Source organism: Protopterus annectens, chromosome 5.part0, assembly GCF_019279795.1.
Source record: "Protopterus annectens isolate FY-2018-M chromosome 5.part0, PAN1.0, whole genome shotgun sequence".
NCBI lineage: Eukaryota > Metazoa > Chordata > Ceratodontiformes > Protopteridae > Protopterus > Protopterus annectens.
In genome coordinates, this window is record NC_056735.1 from 1917721055 (window position 1) to 1917748668 (window position 27614).

Below are 27614 nucleotides of genomic sequence, written 5' to 3' on the forward strand. Positions count from 1 at the left end.
TGAGCCACAATGCAGACCATTGTCATGTGACCTGAAGCCAAGTTATACCCATCGCTCCTTGTATAGCCATCTGGCACAGTTGACTACCACACACCTGTGCAGACATGCACCCATACATGTCAGTACTGGCACCCTGTGTGTTTGTGTGTGTGGTTTATGGTGTGTATGTTCACATCCACACTCACTACAACCTCCACTGGCATGCTGAAACATGCTGTCTGTTGCCAGACACCTCTCCATAACCTTTGCTCATACAACTTCCATATGACCCCATGTGCTGCATGTTATACCTTCACAGTGATGTGCTGTGGCAATCCCACTACTGATGAGTTTTAATCCTGGCCCTGCCAGGTGTGTCAATGTGTGTGCATCCCTGTGAGAGTGTGACTGTGTGGACAGTGGCACCTGTTCATGCAGACAGGCAAGTGTACGTTACCTATGGTATAGATACCATATCCCTGTTGCCGATGTCACTCACCATCACATATATGTTCTGAGGGCTCCACAGCAGGAAACCCATGTGGCACATCCAGTCACTGCATAGAACTGTAATAGCACTACATAGTCATCAGAGGTTTGATACCCTGTGCTGGTAGGTTTATGACACAAACATGCTTAGGTTTTAGTCTCCCACCCCTCCCTGACTTGTCTTTGCCTCTGTCTGCCTCTCCCACCCCCTTTCTGGTGGATGTGGAGACCTACACCTGTATTGCTTAGGCAGCAGCATGTGTATTTTAAGTGATGCTCATGATCAGCTGATGGCCGCTGCATGAATTGCAGCCATCCCCTAGCTAATTGCATATGGAAAAGCTGTGGTAACATTGCCATAGCCAATTGCATGGAAACACACTCCAATATCTAGGAACATCATGTTGGTGTTGTTCCTTTTCATTCACTGTGAGCAGGAACTAGATCAATTTCAGATGGATTGGGGATTTACCTCTAACAATATACACTATAGAAACAGGGAAACACACAGGAGGGGGGATGTGCTTGACATGACTACAGACTGTAAGTGCTGCTATACTGCATTTGGAGTAATGTTGGTTTAACAGTGTCTGTGTGTGTGTTTGTGTGTGGATATGGCTGTCCTACATGTCTCAATACCTACCATGTCAGTTCTATGTTTATGAAAGTCTATATTAAATCACTGAATGCTTAGAAAAGTGAATAATGATTTATCAACCCCATGTAAGCGAAAGCTTACAAACTCGAATGCTTAGAACAGTGATTTTTTTTTTCAAGGGAAAAAAAAAATCGCTGTTCCAAAAAAACAAAAAAGCAAAAAACCCTTAAAACATAAAAATTAGGGGGCTTTGCCCCCACACTCCCTACACATATTGTGGGTTAGAGTCCATATATATGTAGCCTTCATCTGCACAACACATTTGTGCCCCTCTGCAATGTAGAGGTCAGTGTATGCAACAGTGTTATATGCACCTGTAAGTCAGTCTGGGGGGAAGCACCATAATTAACCCAGGGGGTTACAACATGTGAGGTATATCAGAAGTAAGCCGGCTTAAGGTATATGGCTGTACATTACCATACATTCCACCTTGTAAACATTGCTGGCCTACTGATTACTGCCATACAGCCTTTTCTGTTTGTCAGTTCAATTGTGATGGTTTCAGTTATGCATTGTTATGTAACAGATACATCCCATTGTGTCAACTTACGTATTTTCCCCCTAGGGATTGGGTACAGAGTATAGTTAGAGGGTGCTGGGCTACACATCTGCATTAATTACTGTTGATTGATTATTTACTGTTGTAGTACTTGAAGGCCTTGGCCTAGACAGCAACAGATGTTATGCTTTCAGATGACTGTTTTAAATGATCTGTTTGACAGTCGCGTTAATCTGTTTGTATATACTTCAGAGTATAAACTGTGAAATGACATGGCATATAGAACTGTACTAGTACACAAATAAACCTTTAAAACATAAGTAAACCTGTGTGTGGTGTTACATCATTTGACTTCCCTGTGGGTACATGTTTCAGGCAACAGTTGTCTTTTATATGGGTAAGTCATACACTGTCCATCTGATGAGGTTGCAACTGTAGGGATACTGGCTGTTTAGTGTGGTGTGCACCCTCTAAATATGTATCTTCCTAGTCATACCTGTGTGTGTGCATGTGTAGTTACGTATATGTCTATAAATATATGTATATATGTGTATATATATATATATATATATATATATATATATATATATATATATATATATATATATATATATATATATTTTTTATATATATATATATATATATACGGTTTACCTTTATAAAGGCGATACACAGTCTAGTGAACAGCAAGTGTTCGAAAGGCTGTTTGCAAATTTTGCAAATGCCGAAAGAAAAAAGGTTTGAATGTGCAATGAGCGAATGCACAGTGACATTCACTCATTGCACATTTGACATTATGGGCAGATTGCACTATAGTAGGGAATCGGGAAATGGTTCCTTTCCCCACTGTAGTGCGATCTCGAAGTTAGAATAATAAAGGGGGGGGGTGCAGGGGGTGCAAATCTGCTTTTCAATTTGCTGTTTTTCAAACATTGAGGACTGTTGGCATTTTCCCTTTCATGGTTTTGAGTTGCTCATATGAGCACTCATACCACTGTGATTTGAGTTTATGAAGGTGAACCTATAGACAAATATATGTATCTGCATACCTGTATTGCTTACACATTGTACATTCGCTATGGTAGCTAGACTGTACTGTATGATATGTTATCGAAACCAACCTTATATCATACAGGTGGCATGGCTGGTGCAGGGGGAGGATATTGATACGTGTAAGACATATGTTGGTTGAGCCCCCTCACCACAATTTACGGTGCCTGTGGGCATATATGTCTTTGTTATGTGTTCTATTATATCTAGCGATATTTATCTGTACGCACATGCACACACACACACACACACATATATATATATATATATATATGTATATATATATATATATATATATATATATATATATATATATATATATATATATGTATATATCTATATATATATATATATATATATATATATATATATATATATATATATATATATATATATAGATATATATATGTGTGTGTGTGTGTGTGTGTGTATGTATATATATATATATATATATATATATATATATATATATATATATATATATATATATGTATATATATATATGTGTGTGCAATATAGAGAGGGAGAGGTATATATCTATCCTGTACAGTTGAATGATATTGCTGGATGCTATTTTTATGAAAACAGCAGGGCTATATATATCTGCCATGGCTTAGTGGTAATTCACATTTGCTATGGTGTGCAGGCTCCTGAGTTCGAGCCTAGCAGAGGCTGTATATTTTGTTGCTGGGCAGAACAAGGGCCATTTGATACAGAGTGGTTAAGGCACTTTTAAGCAGTTGTAAGCAGGTTTGCACGGGTTTGCGTGATGGTAAGTAGTGTTAACTTCCAGTTACAATTTCTTACACTCAGCTTCTAAATTGCTTAACCTGTGCAGGCATTGCTTACCCCCCCACCCCCGCAAGCAGGCTGAAACCCACTCACTGCAGCTTAAAAGTGCTTACTCCCGCTTACCCCATGCTAATTTATTTAAAAGGATAGATAAAGGGGTTGATAGGAAAGTGGTGAAAAAGGGGCTCAAAGAGGGAAATACAGTAGGGAAAATAGCCAGGGATGCACAGGAAGGGTGTAGGGAAGGTCCATAGCTGTCCATTTCTTCTACAGCAACAGCTGTGCATATACACTGAATTTGGAGGTAGATTTGGGAACTCAAACCCCTGGGAGGGGGTGAGGAAGACAATAATTTGTTGAGATGCCAATTAGACTGGATTACATGTGTCCAGTGGACACGTGCGAAATGGACAGCTATGTATCGGGCAAATTTTTTTTGTGGGAACAGATTGCCCTTTATTTTTTCAGGTGAGAGTGGGATGTTGAGAAGGGGTAGTAGGTATATTTGGGGAGATAGAATGGGTAGGTTAACAGACAAGGCAAACAAGATGCATACAGGGACAGTATATGACACATGCGGGGGGTAAACACCTTGGACAGGAAGGGGTGTTTGGAAGTCACATGCCCATGAGCCCCCAAATGGAAACAGTGAGACTGAGGTCCCCATGATGTGCAGTCACCACTGCACCATCACGGCCCCAAGGATGGCTGTGCTGGGGGCTGGGTAGAAGGGGCAAGCTCACCCTCTAATTGTGCCACGTGGCCCTCAAGCTGGTGTAGCCAGTCTTGAAACTCCCTCCTGTTGAGCTCCCTATGCACCACGGCCTGGACCTGATGGCAGGTGACAGGTACCTATCTGCCCCTGCTCCTAGGGTTGGGCCAAACCCCATCCCCTACAGCGGTTCCACCCAAAGGTGGTGCAGGGCCAATGGAGGAGGAAGTCCCAGGCTGGGCCCCAGACGTGCTGTTGCCCGGTGCCATGGCCAGCTGAGGTGGGTCCGCTGGGACTGGCATTCCCATGCAAGTTATGGTGTTGCAGTTTTAAGAATGACATGGGTTAGTAATTGTCAACAGCATTCAGGTTTAGTTATAACAGCATGCGTAGGTATTCCCATTAACACAAGACACCAGATTTACAACAGTTGCAGAGCAAGGAGAACCCATGCATATATGGGACAACAGTGGCCATTACAACAGCATGCAGGTTTCATTGGTGGCAACAGGCCACCAGTATGGGGGTATTTTAACATGGCACATAGATAGAACAAAATGTGAATATTTGTAAACCAATAGGACATATGTCCCAACAAAAGTATGGAGTGTACACGTACCCATTGAGGTGTGTAATTTGGTTATTGTTGCACATATGGTGGGGGTGAGAGAGAGAGAGGTCAATTAACAAATAATATATCCCTGTAGTTTTCACAACTTTATTTATCACTGCAGTGATCTGTCCCTTACATCTATTATTACACTACCCAATGGCCTTACTTTATACAATGGTATGTTTGTAGATTAGTATATAAGTGGGCTGTGTCTTACATATAGTCTACACCTCTTGCCTGTTATAGCTGTTGAGAAAATCATTGTTAACATTACCTGACAAATTCTACACATACTCCCAGATGCCATGCTTGTAGACAAGTATATGAGTGAACTGTATTGCAACTACAGCCTACACCTCTTACCTGTTATAGCTGTTGAGAAAATCATTAACACTACCTGACAAATTCTACACATACTCCCAGATGCCATGCTTGTATATAAGTATTAGTGAACTGTGTTGTAACTATAGTCTGCACCTCTTACCTGTTATAGCCATTGGGAAAAACATTGTTAACACTACCTGACAAATTTTACACATACTCCCAGATGCCATGCTTGTAGACAAGTATATGAGTGAACTGTGTTGTACCTACAGTCTACACCTCTTACCTGTTAATAGCTGTGGGGTAAATCTTTGTTAACACTAACTGACAAATTCTACACATGCTCTCAGATGCCATGTTGATGTTATACACATACCTAACAGTCTGTTATTGCACACACTCTGGTCAAGGCTTGATAGGATGCAAGTGTTAATGTGGCATATTTTGGAATAGCTGTCATACACTTTGGATGAGATGCTACAATGACAGGTTTGTTTCCATATACATTCTCTTTTTATGTTCCAGTCTGACTATCCATTATATGTCAGTATAAGCTGCCTACATTTCTTGGATCATCACACTTATTTGTCAGGGGAACAGGTTACCAGGCAGCAGATTTGGGCCCATTACCTGGACATGCTGGAGAGATCAGAACAGTTGAGGGGGTATGACAATGCATACAGCTTACTACCTGAACATTCTGCCACAGTCTGTACAGTTGATGGTTATGATTATGCTTACAGCATACTATCTGAACATTCCAGCAGTCTGTACAGTTGTTGGGTCTAATTATGTATACAGCTTTCTATCTGAATATTCTCGCAAACTCTGTACAGTTGTGGGGTATGTTTATGCATACAACTTACTACCCATCCCGGGATTCAAACCCCTGCTGTGTGTGGTAAAAATATTACAGTTGACATCACAGTACACTGTGCAATCAGGGAATTGGTGTAAAACATTCCAATGGTTTCTAAGTCTCCCTCAGTTTTCCTATATGACTGACCTCTTGGTACTTCCACCATTGTTATACTGAACTTCCTACACATTTTAAATGCATTCAACAGTGTAGGTAAGACTGCTTAATACAACAGTACTATTTATAGAATGCAACACTACAACAACATATGAAAGCAGAATGTACACAAGCACTCCAGGGGTTATACTTTTAATCACTAAATATTACACCTTATTTCCATGCAACCTATATGACAGTCTTCCTGCCATATTATCTGGTTTATTCAGTACATCCCATACACAATACATTTTTATATTGGTACAATGCTTTCTAATACTGTTATATTTATTTGTTGTGACAGTACATGCAAGAATATTACTAACCTGCCTCGCGACACAGCCTTTGCAGCCTAGCAGCATGGGCTTGCTGGTTTGCAGCCCACTCATCTGCAGCTGTCAGAGCAATACAGTGATATTTACCTATTACCTATCCATAGTATACACAAGCTAGGCAACCATTATCTACGTAGTAGAATGAGTACTTACTCAGTGCTAGGGCATAAAACATCTGCCTGGATTCTTAGATCCACTAGTCCAAGAGATCACCCCTCTGCCACTTCAGGTCATCATGCTGATGCCTGCTCTCCTCACCAGTCCGGGGGATACCAGTGGCACTGGTGAGGTCAAGGGCGAGACTGTCTCAGGCCTCTGCTTTATACTGAGAGCCCTGGTGCTGGCCCTGCAGTAGTCTCTCCTCATAGTGTTTTACCAGGAGCCATACCATGAATCTGGACTCCTGGGTGCCCCAGCACTGCTCTCTAAATCGAGTGCCTTCCCCAACTCCAGCCATTCTGCCTACAGTAGGGAGCTGCAACCAGTTATGGGAATTATTGGCGCCTGTGGGGTTTCAATTCACCTGATTTCCTGCACTTTCCCATGATTGGACAGTTTTGAAAGACTAACCTACAGGCACACCTGCTTACCTAATGTTGGCATTGCTTAAAGGGGCATACCACTGGGCAGATTGAGTTCACCAGCCTACACATTGCTTACACCATGTAAGCTGACCTGTGCAAGCTTAGCATTGCTTAATATCTAATTAGCATTATATTTTCCTTTTGACATTGATTTATTATTTGTTAAATGTTATATCTGCGTCTATTATCTGTGATTCATGTGTACATACACTGTATGAGGTCCTGGGGAATTCAACACTTTATTACAATAACACCTCACATCTGGCCTTACTGCAGTACTCCAGTTCACATATTTATGTTATGTAGCAGGTTATACAACATCACATGTCATATGTTCAGTTTGATTTTCCTATGGTTTGGATTTGTTTGCTGAAACCTCAATCTTATGTACTCCTGTGATGGCTTAGTGGTTAACTACTGTAACTGTAGTGTACAGGGTCCTGGGTTCAAGCCTTGCAGAGTTTTTTTTGGTTGCTGGGCAGAACACAGGCCATTGGATACAGACTGATTAAGGCACTTTATAGCAGTTGTAAGCAGGAGTGCGCATGTTTGCGCGGAGCTAAGCACTGCTAACTTCTGGTTACAGTTTCTTATACTCAGTAAGCTTCCAGATTGCTTAATCTGTGTAGGCTGTGCTTACCCCAATGCAAATGCACTCAAACATGCTTACTAGTGCTTAAATACACTTACTACTGCTTAGTTGTGGTTTGACCTGCTTACTAGTGCCTTATTAATTATGACACTGATACTTCACATGTGCATTTCCTGCAGTACCCTAGTTCATAAATATGTGTTAATTAGTAGGTTTTGCAACAAAATATTGGTTATAACGTGATTTGCCATGTAAAATAGACTCTGCCACAGTGGGACTTGAACCGGGAATGCTTGCTCATTAGGCGAATGCTCTGCCCACTACACTATTGCTGGGCTGCTTCATTTGTATATATCTTCCTTGTTATCTTCTTCAGCCTTTTAAGCTGCTTTAACCTTAGCTAAGTGATGGGCACACCTGCGTACCTACGGTTAGCTTTAATCGGATTTAAAAAAAAAATAAAAGGGTTTCTTCATTTACTTTTTCTGTACTGTTGCTGTTGCACACCTGGAGAACTGTTGGTGGGGATCTGCAGACATCTATAAGTGATCTTGCTCATTTATTCCCACTTTCTGTTGTTCTACATTGCAAGGGCATGTTTATTCTGTGAGATCTGCTCTCAGACACACCCTCTGCACTCGTACACGCTCCGTGTAAGCCTAGGAGCTTGAGCAGCACACCTTCATTGATATGCATGGCATGCTGCCGTCCTGTTCCTAAACGGGCACTTCCCTGCAGGACTAAGCTAGTCTGGCATGGAAGAATGGTGAATCCGGGGGATGGTGTCAGAAGTAGGATTCAGAAATCCTGAATCAGGACCGAGAAGCACTCAGTTAATGGTGGCAGAATATAGAGGAATGTATCTTCCCTACTGAGCATATAACTCACAAAAAAACTCAGAAATTAATTTTAGGTATCAAAGCTTACTTAAATGAGCTCTTATTTGCAAGATATAAAATGAAGCACTCATAATGCTATAAATACATTTCTAAGTAAAAGAAATGTCTGAAACTGCAACATATTGAAAAACTATTCTAATAACTACGAAAAATGTTTGAAATAAAGTCTGAATCACATAAAATGTATAAAATAAGGACATTGACCACATTTTTCACTATGAGCTACTTTTTCACATTAATTAAAGCTATGCAAGATATCCCGAGCATACAAAACGTTTGCATGTTTGTGTAGTATTACAGTGCAGTTATTTCACAAAATAAAGCAATTTTAAAGTATATTTCACAAAGTGCAGTATTTCAAACAGTTTATTGTGCATTTGAATGTTCTTACAAGTACTAGCTGTGTCTGCATGTTTATACATAATTACAAGGGCCATTTTTTTCAGTGTGTTTGGGCACACGTTGTTGACATGGCTGAAGAATTTTGTAGACCAGCTCCACTTGTATTTGATAATAATATTGCAGAGAATTGAAGAGTGTTTGAGCAAGAATAATATATTTTTAAACAAGCTACTTTTTCTGACAAAGATGACCATACAAAGACATTTATTCTACTTAATTTGGCTGGTTCAGAAGCCATAGAAAGAGAGTGTTCATTTGCATATACATTTGCTGTATTTGCAGGAGAGGGAGAGCCATCATGTAGTGGTACCAGCTGAGCCAAGGGAAGACACCGGGTACTTAAAACATAAATTTAGAGAAATGTCTAACCCCCAAATGAATATTACAATGGAAAGGTACTTATTTTATACAATATATCAAATGTCTGTGGAAACTTTTGCAGCATATATAACTGATTTGAGAAAGAGAAACATATTTAAAATGTACAGATTTGATGATTTAAGGGAAGAGTTAATAAAAGACAGACTTGTGTGTTTGGCATTAAAAATGATGCTGTGAGAAAGATTTCACTTCATGTCAGTGTTTTAACTTTGAATAAGACAACTGAGATTTGTCAGATATATGAGCTCACAGAAAAGCACACAAATATGCTTACAAATGAGAAATGCATGCTTCCAGTATCTTCTACTGTTTATGTTGATAGTATGCAGCATGTGGTTAAAAAAAACAGGCCCAAGAACATGGCATCAACTCTAAGCTCTTCAACAATTACTGGGAAACCCCATACCTTTCTAGCAAATTCCATAGTGCGCACAGTCTCAGTGAAGCAGAAGAGTGAGTCAGCAAACTCAAAGCAAGTACCCTCAAGAAGCCTCATAGTCAACTGTCATAATTGTGATGGTAATCATGTGTCTAAAAGAGAAAAATGCTTAGCTTTTGGTCAGCAATGCCACACATGCAAGAAGTAGAATCATTTCAAAAGGTTTTGCAAAGCAAATAAGGGGCATTCTTGTATTAAAAGAGAACATTCAAAGAGACAAGTTGATCAATTAGAACACTGTGACCCTACTGTTTATGTTGAAGGTGAGTCTGTGTTTAATGAAACAGTCAATGGGTAGATTTATGGGCAAAGAATGAAGTATTTTGTACTGTTCAGATAAATGGAAGACTCATAGAGCTCAAAGTTGATACAGGTTCAAAGTGCAATGTTATGTTATCAGAAACATTTGCTAATATATGTGCTGGTGAGAAGCTCGATTTGGCAAAGTGTGCTTATGGTGGTGAAGAAATTCAGACAGAAGGTTCAGTAGAGCTTTCATGTTACTCTGCTGGGAACAGCTATGACTTGCAATTTTACATGGTCAAAAGGCATGTGCAGTCATTATTAGGCCTCAGAGACAATTTGAAAATGAGACTACTTTCATTTAATAAGGAAGTGCACCATGTAAGCGTAAAAGACCACTATTTTAATATTTCCCCATGCATTTTTTCTACCTATGCTTATCTTTTCAAAGACAAACTAGGCAAACTCCCAGCTGTGTACTCCATGAAGTTAGACCCTGAAGTCAGTCCAGTTGTCAGGCCAGCCCAGAAAATTCCAGTACCAATGCAGAACAGAGTCAAGGATGAACTAGATAAAATGGTGCAGCATAGTGTAATTTGTCCAGGTGAAGAACCAACTGAATGGGTATCTTTTATGGTCATCACACATAAGAAACACTCGCATAATATCAGAATATGTATTGATCCATGAGATTTGAACAAAGCATTGAAAAGATCTTATTATCCACTGCATAAGAAGTCAATGCCCTTATGCTAAATTCCATTGTTTTTTTCTGTTTTGGATGCAAAGTGTTCATTTGGACACATTTTGCTTGATCGAAAATCTTCATTGCTATCCACTTTCAGTACTCCTTTTGGCAGGTACAGATTTTTGAGAATGCGGTTGGGGATAAATTCTGCAAGTAAAGTATCCCAGCAGGTCATAGAAGATTTTTTTTCTGGGTATCCATCTGCTATTATAGTAGATGATATTCTAGTAGGAGGTAATGGTGAAGCAGAACATGACAGAAACCTCAAGAAAGTTCTGGAAAAAGCATGTGAAGTGAATCTTAAACTGAATCCTTAGAAGTGAAAGTTTAGACTACAAGAAGTTACTTGTGTTGGTCATTTATTCACTCATTCAGGTTTACAACCAGATCCTTCCAAGCAAGCAGCAATTCTAGAGATGCCAGCTCCAGACAATGTTCAAGCCTTACAATGTTTTCTTGGCATGGTTAACTACCTAGGCAAGTTCATTCTAGAGCCAACTTTCAGCACCGCTTAGAGAACTGACACACAAAGATGTATCATGGTCATGGTCAGATCAACATCAAAGAGCATTTGATGTCCTGAAACAGAGAACTGTCAGTCCATCAACTCTCAGATACTATGATGCTCAACATCCAGTTACTTTTTCCTCTGATGCTATGAAGTTTGCTCTTGGTGCAGTCATTCTTCAAGAGGGTAGGCCAGTAGTCTATGTAGCCAGAACTCAAACTGAAACTGAAATGCAGTGTACGCAGATACAGAAAGAACTCTTGGCAATTGTGTTTGCATGTTCAAAGTTTCATGATTATATTTATGGTAGACCTATTCAGATTGAAACAGATCACCATCCTCTAGACACTATTTTGAGAAAGCATATGCATACAGCTCCTGTCAGATTGCAACACATGATGCTCAAATTGTAAAAGTATAACTTTAGTCCTGTCTACACAAAAGGTAAACTTCTTTATTTTGCTGATACTTTATTCAGATTGCTCAGAAATACCACTGAACACCATAAAAATGAGAAACATGATTTTGAAGTCATGGAAGTGAAAAAAATTTCTTACACACATCTTGATGAACTTAGGAGTCATACAGCCTCAGATCCAATTCTTCAGAAGCTCAACTACATTATCAGTCAAGGATGGCCATCAAAGCAATCTTGCTTACCAGTAGAAATGCAACCTTATTTTCCTTACAGAGATGAGATTTTCTTTTTGTCAATTGTATCATCATGAAGGGTCTAAAAGTAATTGTTCCGAAATCCTTGCAATGAAAGTATATTTCTATTTTGCATTGTGGCCATCCAGGAGAAGATTCTACCAAAAGAAAGGTGAGTGAACTAATATGTTGGCCTTCTATGTCAAGGGACATTGGGAGAGTACTTTCATCTTGTTCTGTATGTAATAGTACTAAGCCACATCAACTGAAACAACTACTTCAGCTAAACCAGATTCCTTGGTCGACAGTAGCTGCAGACATTTTTGAATGGACTACTATTCAATGAGCACTTATTTAACAGATGGGCTTTCACTGATCTGTTGTTCTTGACACATGGAACCAATAATGTACTACTAATTGGTAGTGTGGTTCTCGGTTGTCTCAACATAAGTATCTGTGCAGGTGAACCAAGATGTTTATCATGAGAAGCAATTCTGAGATTCAATAGACTCAAGAAAACATCACTATTGTCTCGTTTCGACTTCTCTAGTAATTGTTTCACACTTTGAACTGCATGTTCTGTCAAGCCATTTGACTGTGGATACTCAGAGCAATTTGTGAAATGAGTAAAGTCTGACTCTTCAGAAAATCTTTTGAACAGCTGGCTTGTAAACTGCATACCATTGTCAGAAATAACTTTTTGCAAGCTACCATGGACTGCAAGACATAAAGGCATAAAAATATAAGATAGTTACATAAATAAACATAGACTCTAACACTTTATCAAGACCTGAATTTTACAGTCAGAGCTGAAGGCTCTCCTTGAAAATAGCTGTCTCAGCAGTTTAAAGTCATGCATCAGACAAGCATGCTCCACAGAAAAAGAATGCTCAGCTGTAGCATAAAGACTTTGAACAGTTTTATTGTTTTTTTTTTTCAGAAATAGCTGGGACTTTTAGCCTCTCACAGGTCCCTTGGAAGACTTTTCAGAAAACAGTTGTCTGAGTGGGCAGTTGCTTAAAGATATGTCTCACACTGCTGCAATCTGAGGAAGATTAACACTCAGCTGTAAAGCAAATGCTATGTGCATTCTCAATTGTCTTTCCAAAAATAACAAAGACTTTCAGAGTTTTGCAAAAAATACCAAGGCATGTAAGAAGTATAAGACTTGAAGCTAATCAATTGATTTATGATAATCTGTAAAACTCTTATATGAATAGCTTTCTATAAGATCTTACTATTAATAGTGGTTATAGGTGTTATAGTGAATTTTAACTCCGTCTTTCATTTAGCTTAAAATATTTGCATATGTGACCCAGTCACTTACCAGGTCAATGTGTGAAGCAACTGCTGTCACTCTACTTCTCTCATTAAAAGCCTCAAGGTGACACAAACATTATATTTCTGAATCTCTTCTACACTTAAAGTGAGCAGGTCCACCATAGTGTCACTCCGCTGCTGATAGCCATTGCTGCAGTGAATGACTCCTGCTACTTGGTGTTGCTAACCACTTCACTCCTTTCCCAGGCTTTTGGCATTATGTACAGTTGCTCTCTACCAACTCTGCACCCATTGCAACCCTCCCATTAAAATCATACCATCACACTACCAAAATCCACATTAAATTCAGCTCATTCATACTCCCCAAAAGTCTCATTTGCAAATGCAAAATCAATTGCTCTCTTTCTTTAAAACCATACCAAGTAAAGCCTCCCTTCAACCTCGGCTCCACCTAATGAATGTACACCACTCTGCTTCCGACCATTATGTCCACAGCATTTCTCAACACAGTCCACCTACTTATTCTACCACTCTTCCCCCAAAGGTCAATTACTGACCAATTCCACATTCCTCATCTCTTTCATATTCACACATGGCAGTCTAACTCTCTCTCTCTTTCCAGACTCTGCTACGCACTCTGATAAACACATGCACCATTATTGGGCATTCTAACCACCAACAGCTCTCCCATAAACATACTCTACCATGCACATCTCTTCTTCCACCATAACAGAAGCAATCACAATCTCCTCATCGAAATATACCAAAAAATTTCTTCAAATTCATCTTAACCATACTATTCCTGCTTAAAGGAGCAAGCACTAAAATCAACCATGGACCCCTCCACACCACATATATTCTCTCAAACTGCTTCCCCAACATATCTTCCGTGTTCTTGTGAATGCTCAAAGCACTGACAAAAAGCTCAGTAAAATAAGTTCTTTCCTTTCCACTTAGAGCACAAACAATACAGTGGTCACTAAATCTTACATCAGACCAAAAAGCCTAAGTTCTAGCTCCTCCTCCCCTTTTACAAGTTAGAGTGTGATGCAAAATCTACCAACAGGAAAGGGGGTGGCTATCTAATTCTCTATAAAAACATCTTAAATCCATCATTTTCATCAAAGCCAAAGTCATGACTGACACGGATCCCAACTGGCTAATCTTAAAATTAAACACCAATAAAAAAGAAAACCTTACTCATAGCAGCAGCATACCTTCCACCTCCATCATCTCTTACTAAATTCAAATCATTGATCACTGATATAATCTCAGCCAGTATGTTCAGTAAGAAAGGCCGCCACTGAACAAACATACATCAAATTATCCTTAAAGATTTCACAATTAACTTCTTAGCCTCTCATGACATTTCTGAATTCTTATTAAACAATGACCAGATGCAATTAATCAAAGAACTACCCTTCCAAATCCAAATGCCAATAACAAGTTTAGACCAACTAATCACTAGTAATCAATCAACTATCTCAGGAATTTCCATTCTTTTGTTTCACCACTAGCAATCACTCTCCAGTCATCCTTCATTTCAAAAACTGGCATCTAAAGTAACCTCCAAAACTGATCTCTTTCAGATTCTCCCCAAAAAACATACAACATCACCAACTTTAAAAATCACCTGACAACTTTGAAGTGATCAATTGTACTGGGCATCCATGATCCAAATATGGAAGCTACAACCTTAATACAAACACTTCCTCAACTTTACGTCAAAATTGTTCCCATGATTAAACACCTTTTTTAAACAAGAGCAAATACAATAGCTCATCAAAAAGCTAAATCTCTCCTCAAACTTAAGGATAAAGCCTGGAAATCATGGAAAAGCAATCTAACTTCTGGAAGTTGCACTAGTTACCATTCTCCAGAACATAACTAAACAAGCTATACAGAAGTAAAAGCCATATATTTCATGTCCAATAAGCATTCCCTCCTAAACAAGCCCAAGTATTTCTGGCACAAGGTCAACCTGTTGAGCAAATGCAAATTCTACACCACCAACTCTTCTTCAGACTTAATCCAGACTAATCAAGGACCCCTCATCAGAAATGACTCTGTCAGAGAATTCAGCCACCCTCTACAAACTAATATTAACTTTTCCACCACCACCACTCCACCAAACCCTCATCATGTATGATCCTTTCTATTTTAAGGAAAGCTTTTGTTAAAAATTAAGCAACCTGCTTGAAAACATACCCACCAATTGCTTTCCGTCCTCTTCTCTGCCTAATGTTTTCTCTGGTTTATCTACCATGACAGAGGAAATTTTTATCCCAGTTTCTACATTACATCTTGATTCCTGATACAAAATGTAATAGCAAATATGTGAAAAATAGCTCACATTACTCACCCTCACTGAACAAAATAAACCTGAAAATACCTCACACTTTCATCCTATTTGCATTCTGCCTCTTTTTGGCAAGGTCCTAAAAAATCTTTTATATCCACTTCTCAATTCACATTCACCAAAATCATCTTCCTACACTAAAACAACATGGTTTCTGTAGTGGTTCATAGGTTCATAGGTTCATAGGTAGGTACTAGGCTATCGACCCAAGGGCCTACATAAGCCTAGCCAACAAGGTTCCCTGGCTTACGCCACCCAAGAAAGTTATTTCCCTGTGCCACTGTCGAGCATAGACACATAAGTGATCCCCAGGGTATATTTCATATTTCCCATCCACTCATCAAGATTTTTCCTGAAGAGTGCTAATGAAGAACTTTGCTTGACATAGATGGGTAGCCTGTTCCAGAGTATGGGAAGTCTCTGGGACAAGAATCCATCCCTCCAGCATGTCCTGTTTATTGTGGTGACAAAGTTTAGGTCCCTAGAGCATGTAGCTTGGAGGGATTGGGATTTCTTTAGGTATAGCAAGTCCAACAGCTCTGGGTTTGACATAGCTTTATATGTTAGGCAGAGATCTCCACGGAGTAGACTATATGCTATGGAGTAAAGCTGGAGTTTTTGAGAGGCTCAGTGTAGGGCATCTGTTTGAGGCCAGTAATCCTCTTTGTGAGGTACTTCTACGGCCTTTCCAGCTGGTGCAGATGTCTTGTGAGGTACATTCCAAAAGGGACGTTGTACTCTATAATGGGTCTAATGAGTGTTGAGTAGCGGGGAACAATGACCTCTTTTTTCCTGGATGAGAACCCTTTTATGATGATGTGTGCCACATAGAAGAACTTCCTGACTACTGTGGCGATGTGACTATCAAAGGACAGACTACTGTCCACCTGGGTCCCAAGGTCTCTTAGCACACATTCGGTGCTAAGTAGACTTCTATCTATGTAGTAGTTCATGGAAACAGAGTTTCTACCAAAGGGGATGACAATGCACTTTTTAGCATTGAGCTTGATGCCATAGCTCTGACACCAGGCATCTGTCTCAGCGAGGCACTTCTGTAGGATTTCCACATCATTTGGGGACTTGACTATGGCTCCTAGTTTTCAGTCATCTGCGAACTTTGTTAGCCAGAGGCCTTCTGTGTCAGCCTGTACTTCAGAGACATAGATACCAAACAGTAGAGGTCCCAGGTCTGAACCCTGTGATACTCCACATGCCACTGGTTTTAGGTCAGATTTGGAGTGTGCAACTTTTATAGTGTGGGTTCTGTCAGTGAGCCAGTTGGCAACCCGTCTTGTGACGTAAAGATTTCTACCTAGTTTAGTGAGTTTAATGAGCTATAATTCCAGAATGGTGGATGGTGCTGAAAGCCTTGGTGAGGTCAAGGTAGGCTGTGTGAACCACCTATGGCTTTGGTGACTGCCTCAAAGAAGTCAATCAGGTTCAGGAGGCATGATCTGCCTTTCACAAACCTGAACTGGGTGGAATCCAGAGTTTGGAGGTTATCAATGTCTTTGTTCATGAGTTCTATGATGATGAGTTCAATGGCCTTGCAGACCAGGCTCATCAGGCTAATAGGGCGATAGTTCCTGGGATAAGTGGTGGCTACCCCTTTGTGGAGTGGGATAACTGTTGCTGTATGCCATTTAGTGTGCCCAAAGCCTGATGTGAGGCTATGATTGAACATGGTGCTTAGGTGGCAAACTAGTTTGTTCTGAAGTTCATGTAAAATGCAGCCTTGGATGTTGTCTGGTCCCATGGATGCTGTGTTTTTGGCTTTAGAGAGTGCAGCTTTTACCTGCGTAGTTGTGATTACAGGGACTCTGCATTCTTCCTGTATAGATATGGGCCCTTTAGGGGTGGGGGGTAGTTAGCACTGAACCTATCTGCCAGGATGTTGGCAATATCAGTTGGTTCTGTAATTTGCGTGCCGTTGTGCTGTAACTCAAAGCAGATCTGGGTGTTGCCATTGAGATTCTTGACATAGCTATAGAATGCTTTGTGGTTGTCCTTAGAATCAGTGACGATTTTGTTTTTGTAGCTAGCATTGGAGGATCTTATAAGGGATCTCAGCTTCTTACTAAGGCAGACCAGGGAGCTCCTCCATTCATGGGATTTTACTCTCTTTTGCAACAATTTCTTCCTTCTGTTGTACAGTTTGTTTATGGCAGGGGACCACCAGATTGGCTTCTTTATTTTGGAGGATAGCGTCTTGGTTCTGTTTGGGATAGCACGATCCATGCACTCGTGTAAGTGCTTATAGAGTGCATTTGTGTAGGGTTCAGCAGTCGTAACTGTATTGTCCATCTGCATGGGTGTCAGTTAGTTGTCATAGTTAGCTGCACTTGGATAACCTTGGATGCATTATGCTGAGCAACTAGCCTGGAGGTGTGGATATCCTTAATGAATATGGACACACCTCCTCCTTTGGTGTTCCAGTCCAGGTTACATGGCTGAAAAGTGTGGTATGTGTTATAGCCTGGTAGTGCAGGGGTGCTCTCTGGAGTCTTGAACCAGGTCTCAGTCACTGCACAGATATCGATGTTCTCCATTTTAAGGAGTGCCTCGAGTGAGTGCATTTTGAGATTTAGACTTCTGGAATTGAGTAGCATTACACTCAGTTTTTACTTGCCTGTTCCTGTTACAGTAGTGAATTTTTCATTTGAACCGTGCCTAAAAAAGGCACTATACAGGCGGCAAGAGCCTTAGCCAGTATCCAGAATCCCAGGGTCGGCAGGTGCAGGCCATCTCTGGCAAACCATCGAGGTCTGTCAACAATGTCATCCCAAGCAGACTGATACTGGATCCACTTAGAATGACACCAGAAGCTTAGCCAATTGTTGAATTCAATCATTTTGTCCTTGTACTGCGGTATCATTCTGGGCCATGGAAGAATGCTTCTCAGGGTTAGGGTCATACCTACCTGGGCTACAAAATTGGAGAGATCTTCCATGTCTCTTTTCATGTAGTCCAGGAAGGTACATCTCAGGTTGTTCACACCAACATGGACAATGACAGAGTCATATTTGTACTTTTTGTGGAGTGACCTGAGTGCATGGGTTATGTGGTGGATCCTGGCTCCTGACAGGCAGCTGACAGTAACCTTCTGTTTGTTTAGCCTGGTGAGTGGGACATCAGTGTGCCTGACTATAGAGTCACCTATGACTAGTGTGCTGGATACGTTGTTTTGCCTTATTGGCTGTGGATGAGTGGCACACTGAGTCTGTGGGCTATGTGTCATTTGGGTTGTGTTGGGGGATGGAAGTTGCTTGCGTTTCTGCTTTGGAGGTCTCTGTTGCTTGGGCAGATTATAATTTAGAGCCTCCAAGAATGTTTTTGTGTTTCTATGTGTAGAATTTGGTGGTGTAGATTTAGTGAGACTATGTGATAAGTTTGGTGTGGTGCGAGTGTTTACCTTCTTCTCTTGAATGGCAAGTTCAGTCTTGGTTGGAGAGAGCTTTACCTCCAGTTTGGCTAGATAAGTGCATCTCTTACAGATTGTAGTGTTGGATGGTAGGAGGAGAGGGTTGTCTGTGTACATGAAGCAATTTCTACATTGGCCCAAGATGCCCAGATTCAACAGATAGACAGGAGAGAACACTCTGAGCTGACACTTGGACATGCCTGAATAAAAAAACTATTTTCCTCTAGATAAGTGAGGAAAGTGAGTACAAGAGCTGTTTTTCTCTTGGCAAGTGAGGAAAGTAAGTGCAAAAACTGTTTTCCTCTAGGTAATGAGGAAGGTTGAGTGCTATAGTAATTAATAGCTTGTTTAGTGCTTACAACAACAAGTTCTGAACAAGTGCTGAGCACGAATAAGCAAATTCAAGTGCTAAAACTAAGAATCTGTATCTGCACTAGACTAGTTACAGGAAAAAAACAAGTGCAAATGTGGGCTTTCAAATCAGAAAGTTGAGATAGAAGGAAAAGATTGCCCAGATGGCCAATAACTACAATTTCTGGACCAGAACTACTCCTTATGTGGTAGACAGGTTACCAAGTGCTTACCACTCCCACTGACAAGCTAGGAGGCTTCCTCTCCAAAACAGAAAGGCTTGGTGGGGGATCAGAAGCTTACATACAGTCCTGAATACAGCAAATCTGTATCTGGACTACACTAGTTATATGAAAGGTAGGAAACAGGCTTACAGTTTTTTTTTTTTTTTTTTTTACAGAAAAGTAGATAAAACAGCAGTAAATAGAATTCAAATGCAGTGCAAGCCAGCACACTTGCGTATGTAGCAATATTAGACCAAACACACTTTAAAAAAATGCAATTAAATTAAAAATGACTAAAAACAAGTGCAGAAGGAGTGTATTAGTTAGAATGTGGTAAAGAGATGGGACTGGGAGGAGTGTCCCAGATCAAATCTACAGTGGGGTGGGCAACTGCAAAAGTCACCAAATTTAAACAACAAACCAGAAATAAGGAGGGTGGGAAGGACAAAACACTTTCAGCAGAGATCTGAAAACACTATACAGTGAATCAAAAATAACAGTGCGCAACTCTGAATAAAATTGGTCCAGCAACAATTTACAGTACATAATTCTGAAGAACCAAAAAAATATACTTAGCTCTGTATATTTCCAGATAGTTTGAAAAGAGCTCTGTTAGACACAGGTTCCAGCAATGATAGCTTGGAATGCAATGACTTCCCTCTGGCAACTAACCAATAATATTCTCCTCAACATGAATAAAGGTAACTTGACAGGAGTTATATTCATCAACCTAACAAAAGCCTTCAGTCTTATCAACAACTAACTCTTCCTCCTTGTCTCTTTACACAACATTGACATTAACCATGTGCTGGTTCCAAGACTTTTGTCTAATAGATTTTTCAAAGTGAAAATAGTTTCATCCCTCTCTTGGCCAGCATCTCTGTCAGTAGGAGTTCCTCTAGGTTTTATCCTAGCCTATCTCCTCTGTTTTCATTTATAAATTTGCAGTGACCTTCTTACTCTGCAACTTATTTTACATGTTGATGGCATGGTAATCTTTAGGGTTAGCAACAGCCACTCAGAAATTGAAACCCAATTACAAAACAACCTCGACTCCCTGAATTCCTGTTTCATTAACTACAATCTGATATGAACAGTCCATGTTTATATGGAGAGATCAACAGTAAAAGTTAACTCTCATCTCTTTTGGGCTAGGATAATCTCACCCTTTCTAGCCTATGCAGCCAGAGCAGCTATAGGCAAAGTTGTCCTTCCAGCACATCTGGAATATGGACACCAAAATACTGCAGATTATCAAAAACCCAAATCTGTCTGTTCATCATTAACTCACCCTTTCATGATCCTTCAAAATACCAAATGGCTCCCAGTGTAATACAGAGTAGACCTGCTGTTGTTTTCTTTCATATTCAAACTCCTCCAACCTAATTCATTCCTCCATTAGCCAGAAAATTGTATACCAGTGACAAAAATATAACCTTAGAAACATCTCCCAAATAACTCTGACTACAAAACACACAAAGAAGGCTTTACTGCACTAACCATTCTTCCTCTGTCCTTGCTCCAAAACTAACAGAATCCCTCTTCCCATACCTAAAACAACAATATTCATCCTTACTCACTTCAGAGCTGAACTTCAAAAAATCTACCAAACCAAATCAAAATGTATTTGCTATACAGCAGGACACATCACCTAAAGGATTTCTCATTTACTACCCTTCTCTCTGTCTCTTCCAGTGACAACTTACAACTCCATCCCCCTCCCCCATCACCATGGGCTATTCTTTCAGTACAGCATCAGCACTAAGTTGCAATCCATAGATGTAATCATTTACAGCATATGCCACTTAGTCGACTTTTGTGAGGTATTGCTTCTTTGTGATTTTATCTTCCATTGTTTTCTCTTTGCAAATTATTTTACCTAACTAGTACCTGTAAAGTTGTATTCAGTATACTACTCCAGTAAGCAAATGTATGATCAAATAAGATAAAATAAAATGAAAATGAGATTATAAGATATTCATGAAAAAAATGGAAATGAAATTTAGTGAAGAGATGAGTGAAGTTACGTATGAAGGTATACATGGTATATTAGGAAAGCAAATGAATGAGAAAAATGGCTAAAGAAGTATTAGAGTGTATATTTAAAGAAAAGAAAGATAGTTAATGCTTTCTGGGCAAGACACTGTTGACCTTGCGTATTAAAACATTGCATGGAAAGATCTTGTTGTGGCATTAGTGATATCAGTGGCAAGGACCATACTTGTATAGTGATCTGCTACATGGACATTGCAAATACTCGTGTTGGAAAAAAAGATGTTCACCTGGCATGGAAAGGAAGGTCAGTGGAAAGTGGGCCATAAATCAAGCCACCTGTGCATACATTCATAGATTAGTACTAGGCTAACTGCCTTTGCGAGCCATTTTAAGGCTAGCCAATTATCCCTTGTGAGACTCAAACCCTGAACCTTGTGTTTGTAAGGAAAATACTTTAACCATTAGGCCACCCTCCCAACCCGAGCCTATGAAAGAGATGGAAGTGTTTCTGGGCTTTATCAAATGCAGTGACACTTACAGGTCTTGTTGTACGCATATCAAGTGAAGATGCTCCAATTACATAGTGATGTTACTATACAACAGTGAGCTTACTTTCCTTTGTTCATCTATTCATTGGTCAGTTTAGTAAAGCTTGCTACTTTGCAGGTACAGTGGAACATTTGGGATTCAGCCTACATGCTCATCTGGATGAAGTACAATAAATAAATGTTTTGTTTGAAAATATCACTGCATTTAGTTATACTGTATGCTTCTGGTGATGAGTTATATACTTGCACAAGGTATTGTGTTTTACTGCATCTACACATCATTCCCTGTCTGGCTCCGCAACTGCAATTGACACCACTTGACAGTGGGGATTATGCAACCTCTGGATGAGATGAAATGGTCAGGAAGTACAGAGTGTGTGTTGGACACAGTGGTCATATTCTTTGTGCTCAGCACATTCTGAATAGGACACAGGGAATGAGACCCCTGGATCCCCTGTAAAAATCATTTACACAGTCTCTGTGCCTGCTGGCATCCAGGATACACACAGCACAAATGGAGTACAGGTAAATGTGGACATTAGCAGTTAGAACAGTCTGGTACCCCATACAGGGCATTTGCCAGAATCTGCAAGTAGCCTCATTGGGTGAGTATGTACAGGACATTTATACTGGTGCCTATTTGGGACATGGTTACTTCCCTTCACCTAAAATTGCTGTGTCACTGGCTGTGAACCAATGGGTGTGCAGAGCCATCTTGGAGGCACAGGCTAGTACCACCACAGCCATTTCAGAGTTAATTTGATTAATGGAGGGTATACAAGATGACCTCTAGATGCATATCCTGTATGTGTGATAATTTTAGCAAACTAAATCACATAATAGAACATGCCTTGTCCTATCAAGTTCACCTGCTATGCAAAAGCCTCCAGCCATGAAGCCGTTCAACCTCTACCTCCATGAATGGTGGCTTCCATTGCCATGGCTGGCCTAGATTATGGTCATACAGCACTATCACATCTACGGCTACATCTGTTGTGAAGGTGTCTATGGCCAAGAGAGCTCCTCCCCATGGTTGTGACTGTTGTGGCAGTTGCACTGCTAGTAATGGACATCATTCATGGTCCCTTACATGCAAACATCTAGTCAAGCCCGTAATTTGTCCAAGGCAACTCTTGGTAGAAGTGGATCACATGAGCAGTGCCATGAACAGAATGCTCAAGCATCTATCATGTATGCCGTGCACTTGTCCAGTAGACTGAACCACAGTGCTGCATCTCCCAGTGGGGCTGTATCCAAACAGACAAACAGTGACACCACTACAGCCCCCAATACTTCAACACACAGATATCTAGTGACACAAGCCCTTCACAAAGCCTTTTGCATTAATGTCTTCTGCCTCCATCCACACATTAAAAGCCCCATACACACAAGTGCTGTATTGCTTTTAATTGTGCTCAGCACTTATACATCATTCCCCCCATGTACAAGTAATGATAACTGTTCCCTGCCCTCTGTACATTACCACTTGGGTTACCTATATCTGATTCAAAAGAATGGCCAGCATATGCATGGTAAGAGCAGCTTGGTGTCTGGTGTGGGCTCATCACTTCTAATGTTATGTATCGGTAGTGCCACATCCTCTCTGCAGATCTAATACAACAGGGCCACAAGATACACACAACCAGCATTCTACCCTTGGAAGCATCACATCAATAACTGAGGTCATGATCTCTGACACTCCACAAACCCTAGACATGTACATACTGTCTATACCATACCAGCAATGACCCTTCCACTTATGCTAGCACTAGTATCCCATGCCACTCTATCTTCTCACTGCAAATTATGATGACTGTGCCACTGAGGTTAATAAGAGTCTGGTATTATCTAATGCACCCATTGGAGCCAGCCAATAAACTGAAATGCTTAGTGTGGATGTAGCATTACATGCATCATTTATTTTTTCTGCATTTGTCTTGGAATGGCCTACAGTTGTAAGGTATACACCATTTCTTTGCAGTGCCATGTTGTTTTTTCCTCTCCTACCTCAAATAACGGTCTGGTGCAGCCACATCCTCTAGTGACCCCCTCATGTGACTCCTCCTCTGCTGTGGAAATAGGTGCATTAGCCTTTGCTTTGGTTTTTACTTGCAGGAACAGTTTATATAGCATCATAGTATGCAGCATGGTACATAACACAATAATCTTTCTGCATGTCTGAGAAGTTTGCTGCAGTACACAAACCAGGAAGTGGGACTTCAGGCCTCCATGCATGTATTTGGCAATATTCCACATCTGTACCAGTGTGTTGTTCTCTGCTGTCTCGACCACTGTTTTGGGGCTTGGCTGGGAGCAATCAGCTTTGGCTAAAATACATATGCAGCATCCCCTGCAAAAAAAAAAAAAAGAAAAAAAAAGTAGCAGTGCACACCCTTATAAGTGATCTGCTTCTTATGGTCACGGGAGTGGAACTTCAGGACCATTTGTGCACCTACCAACAAGATGACCCTCAGGAAAGTCCCTCCATAAGACATGTTGGTATTGTTTGCAAGTATGCCAGTTCTGGGAATCATGGGAACTGCTTGCTTGATTTACAGACACATTGTTTAATGTATTATTTACTGCACAGAAGCTGACAGTTATTGAAATAGAAGCCATTCTGGTTCATACATTGGACACTATGTAGAGCAGCTGGCAACCTGATAACTTTGTTTCTGCATTCAGTGGGCTCCAGAGCATCTATGAAATGGATTATTTCAATGAAAGCCTAACTAGTGGTGGTTTTCTTCTCTGTTGACTATGAAAGTCAAATACGTTCTATTACATGAGTCAACAGCACAGCTCAGTAATTGTGTAGGATTCACAAGACTGAAGCTTGCAAAACTTGCGCCATGCAACCAGCTGGATAATGAGAGATTCATGTACAGGGGTCATCAATGCTATATATACCTTCATTTGCACTGGATAGGCAGTCCACATGCCTCTTGATCTTATGTGAGGACAACATAGCACCACTACTAGCTCCTATATGGTATCTCTGTCCACATGGTGGTGGTTGACTATCTCTGGTTCATGGAGGGAATAAGATGTCAGCTGCTGATGGACTCTTCTTTAAGAAGGTGGCTATGTGCAGTATTGTGCAAACTGGCTTCCAAACTGACCATTAACACACAATGACTGGGTAACACAGGTACTACATCTAGCATCTGAGTGTGAGTAAAATATCCATCACAAGAAAATGAAGGTGTACCAATAAGATAAACGCCATGGCTCACCATGCAAATTTTATGCAGTCTGAATCATGCCGCCGTGTTCACTTTCATCATTTGCATATGCAATGGATGTCAATATCATGTGGACACATATTTGCATTTCATTATGTGGTTATTTGCATGTCATGCATACTGCATATTTTTTTTTTCATTTTAGAACAGTCTTGCTGCTACCGTCTCTAAAATGTTGCTCATGTGCAAGTTATGACTCACTGTGCTATTCTTCCTAATGAAATGTTCCATTTATTCCGGAATAACCCCATTGTATTTGTCTGATTATCTAGTAGCTCTGCTTAATCCTGTAAAACAGTAACGTTCTATCATCTGTAAAGCATTAATTGAATTTGATCAATTTTTACATTTCCTTTCAAAATGCAAGTAAAATGTACATAAATGGCTAAGTTAAAGAAGCAGGAAAATGAACATTCTAACAACATACTTCAGTGCAAGTAACCTTAAACCTCTATCTGTCCTCCTATCAGTGTTTTGTTTTCACAAGAAATATTTTACCTATACAGAAAATATTATAATGGATGCAGGGAGTGACTAAAAATACTGAGAACTAGCATAATTTCAACTACACTGTCCATAGAATGGTTGCACTAATAAATTAGAAAAAGTAAACTCTACAGCGCTTAAAGAGTATTAAAAATATATTCCTTTCACTAAAATGAAATATATTGCACTGGTTTGTATATTAATGATCCCACATTTGGGCTAAACAGTTTCAAAGCCTGACTATACACCTAAACACTTAAACACGCTGTTCAACCTCAGCCTCTCCATAGGCTATGTGCCCATATTATGGCGCACAGCAACAGTTATTCCGCTCCACAAAGGAGGGGCTACAACTGAACCTGGTAACTATCACCCCATAAGCCTGGTCTGCAAGGCTATGGAGTGCATCATCATGGAACTCATTAAGAAAGACATTGGGAACCTCCAAACATTTGATCCGACCCAGTTTGACTTTATTAAGGGCAGATCATGCCTACTAAACCTGGTTGACTTCTACAAGACAGTCACCAAGGCCATAGACAAGGGAAGGGTGGTTCACACAGCCTACCTTGATCTTGCCAAGGCGTTTGCCACCATTCCTCACTCGGGTATTATAGAAAAACTCACCAGCCTGAACATAAACCCTTACGTCACAAGATGGGTTGCCAACTGGCTTACAGACAGAACTCACATGGTAAGAATAGTGGGCTCCAGGTCCGACTCTAAACCAGTCACAAGTGGTGTCCCACAAGGCTTGGTTCTGGGACCCCTACTGTTCGGCATATATTTCTCAGAAGTACAGGCAAACACAGGAGGACTATGGCTAACCAAGTTCGCTGATGACTGCAAATTGGGAGCCATAATTGACTCTGCCTGACATGGACATCCTTCAAAAAGGCCTTACTGAGACAGACACCTGTTGTCAAAGTCATGGCCTCAAGCTAAATACCAAAAAATGCATAGTCTTCCCGTTTGGGAAAAACAAAACACCCATGAATTACCACATAGGCGGCAGCCCCCTTAATACAGAAGAGGTAATAAGAGATCTGGGGACCCAGGTAGATAGTAATGTCTCCTTTCACAATCATATTGCCAAAGTATTTAGGAAATCCTTCTATGTGGCCCATCTAATTACTAAGGATCGCATCTAGAAATAAAGAGGTTATAGTGCCCCTCTACTCGTCACTCATCAGAACCATCATTGAGTACAATGCCCCATTTGGGATGTACCTCACAAGACACTTCCAACAGCTAGAAAGACCACAAAAGCACATCACCAAGAGGATTACTGGTCTCAAACATATGTCCTATGCAGCCCGAATGAAAACCTCCAGCTGTACTCAGTGGCATATCGCTTACTCAGAGGTGACCTCTGCCTGACTTACAAAGCCATGTCCAACTCAAAATTGATGGACATGCTCCACCTAAAGAAACCCAAGTCACTGCGAGCCACGCGCTTGCCACAACAATAAACAGAACATGCTGGAGGGATAGATTCCTGTCACAGAGACTCCTCATGCTTTGGAACAGAATTCCTAACTACATTAGGCAGAGTCCCTCACTAACACTCTTTAAGAGAAGCCTTGACGAGTGGATGGTAACAGAAAATACACCCCTGGGATCACTTCATTGGCTCTGCTTGACAGAGGCTCAGTTAATTAATCAATGGGGCGTCGAAAGCTGGCACACTCTGGCTAGGCTTAAAAATGCCCTTGGCCAGATAGCCTAGTACCTACCTATGAACCTATGAACCTACACACCACAGTCAGAACTCCTTTCAGCAGTGTGCAC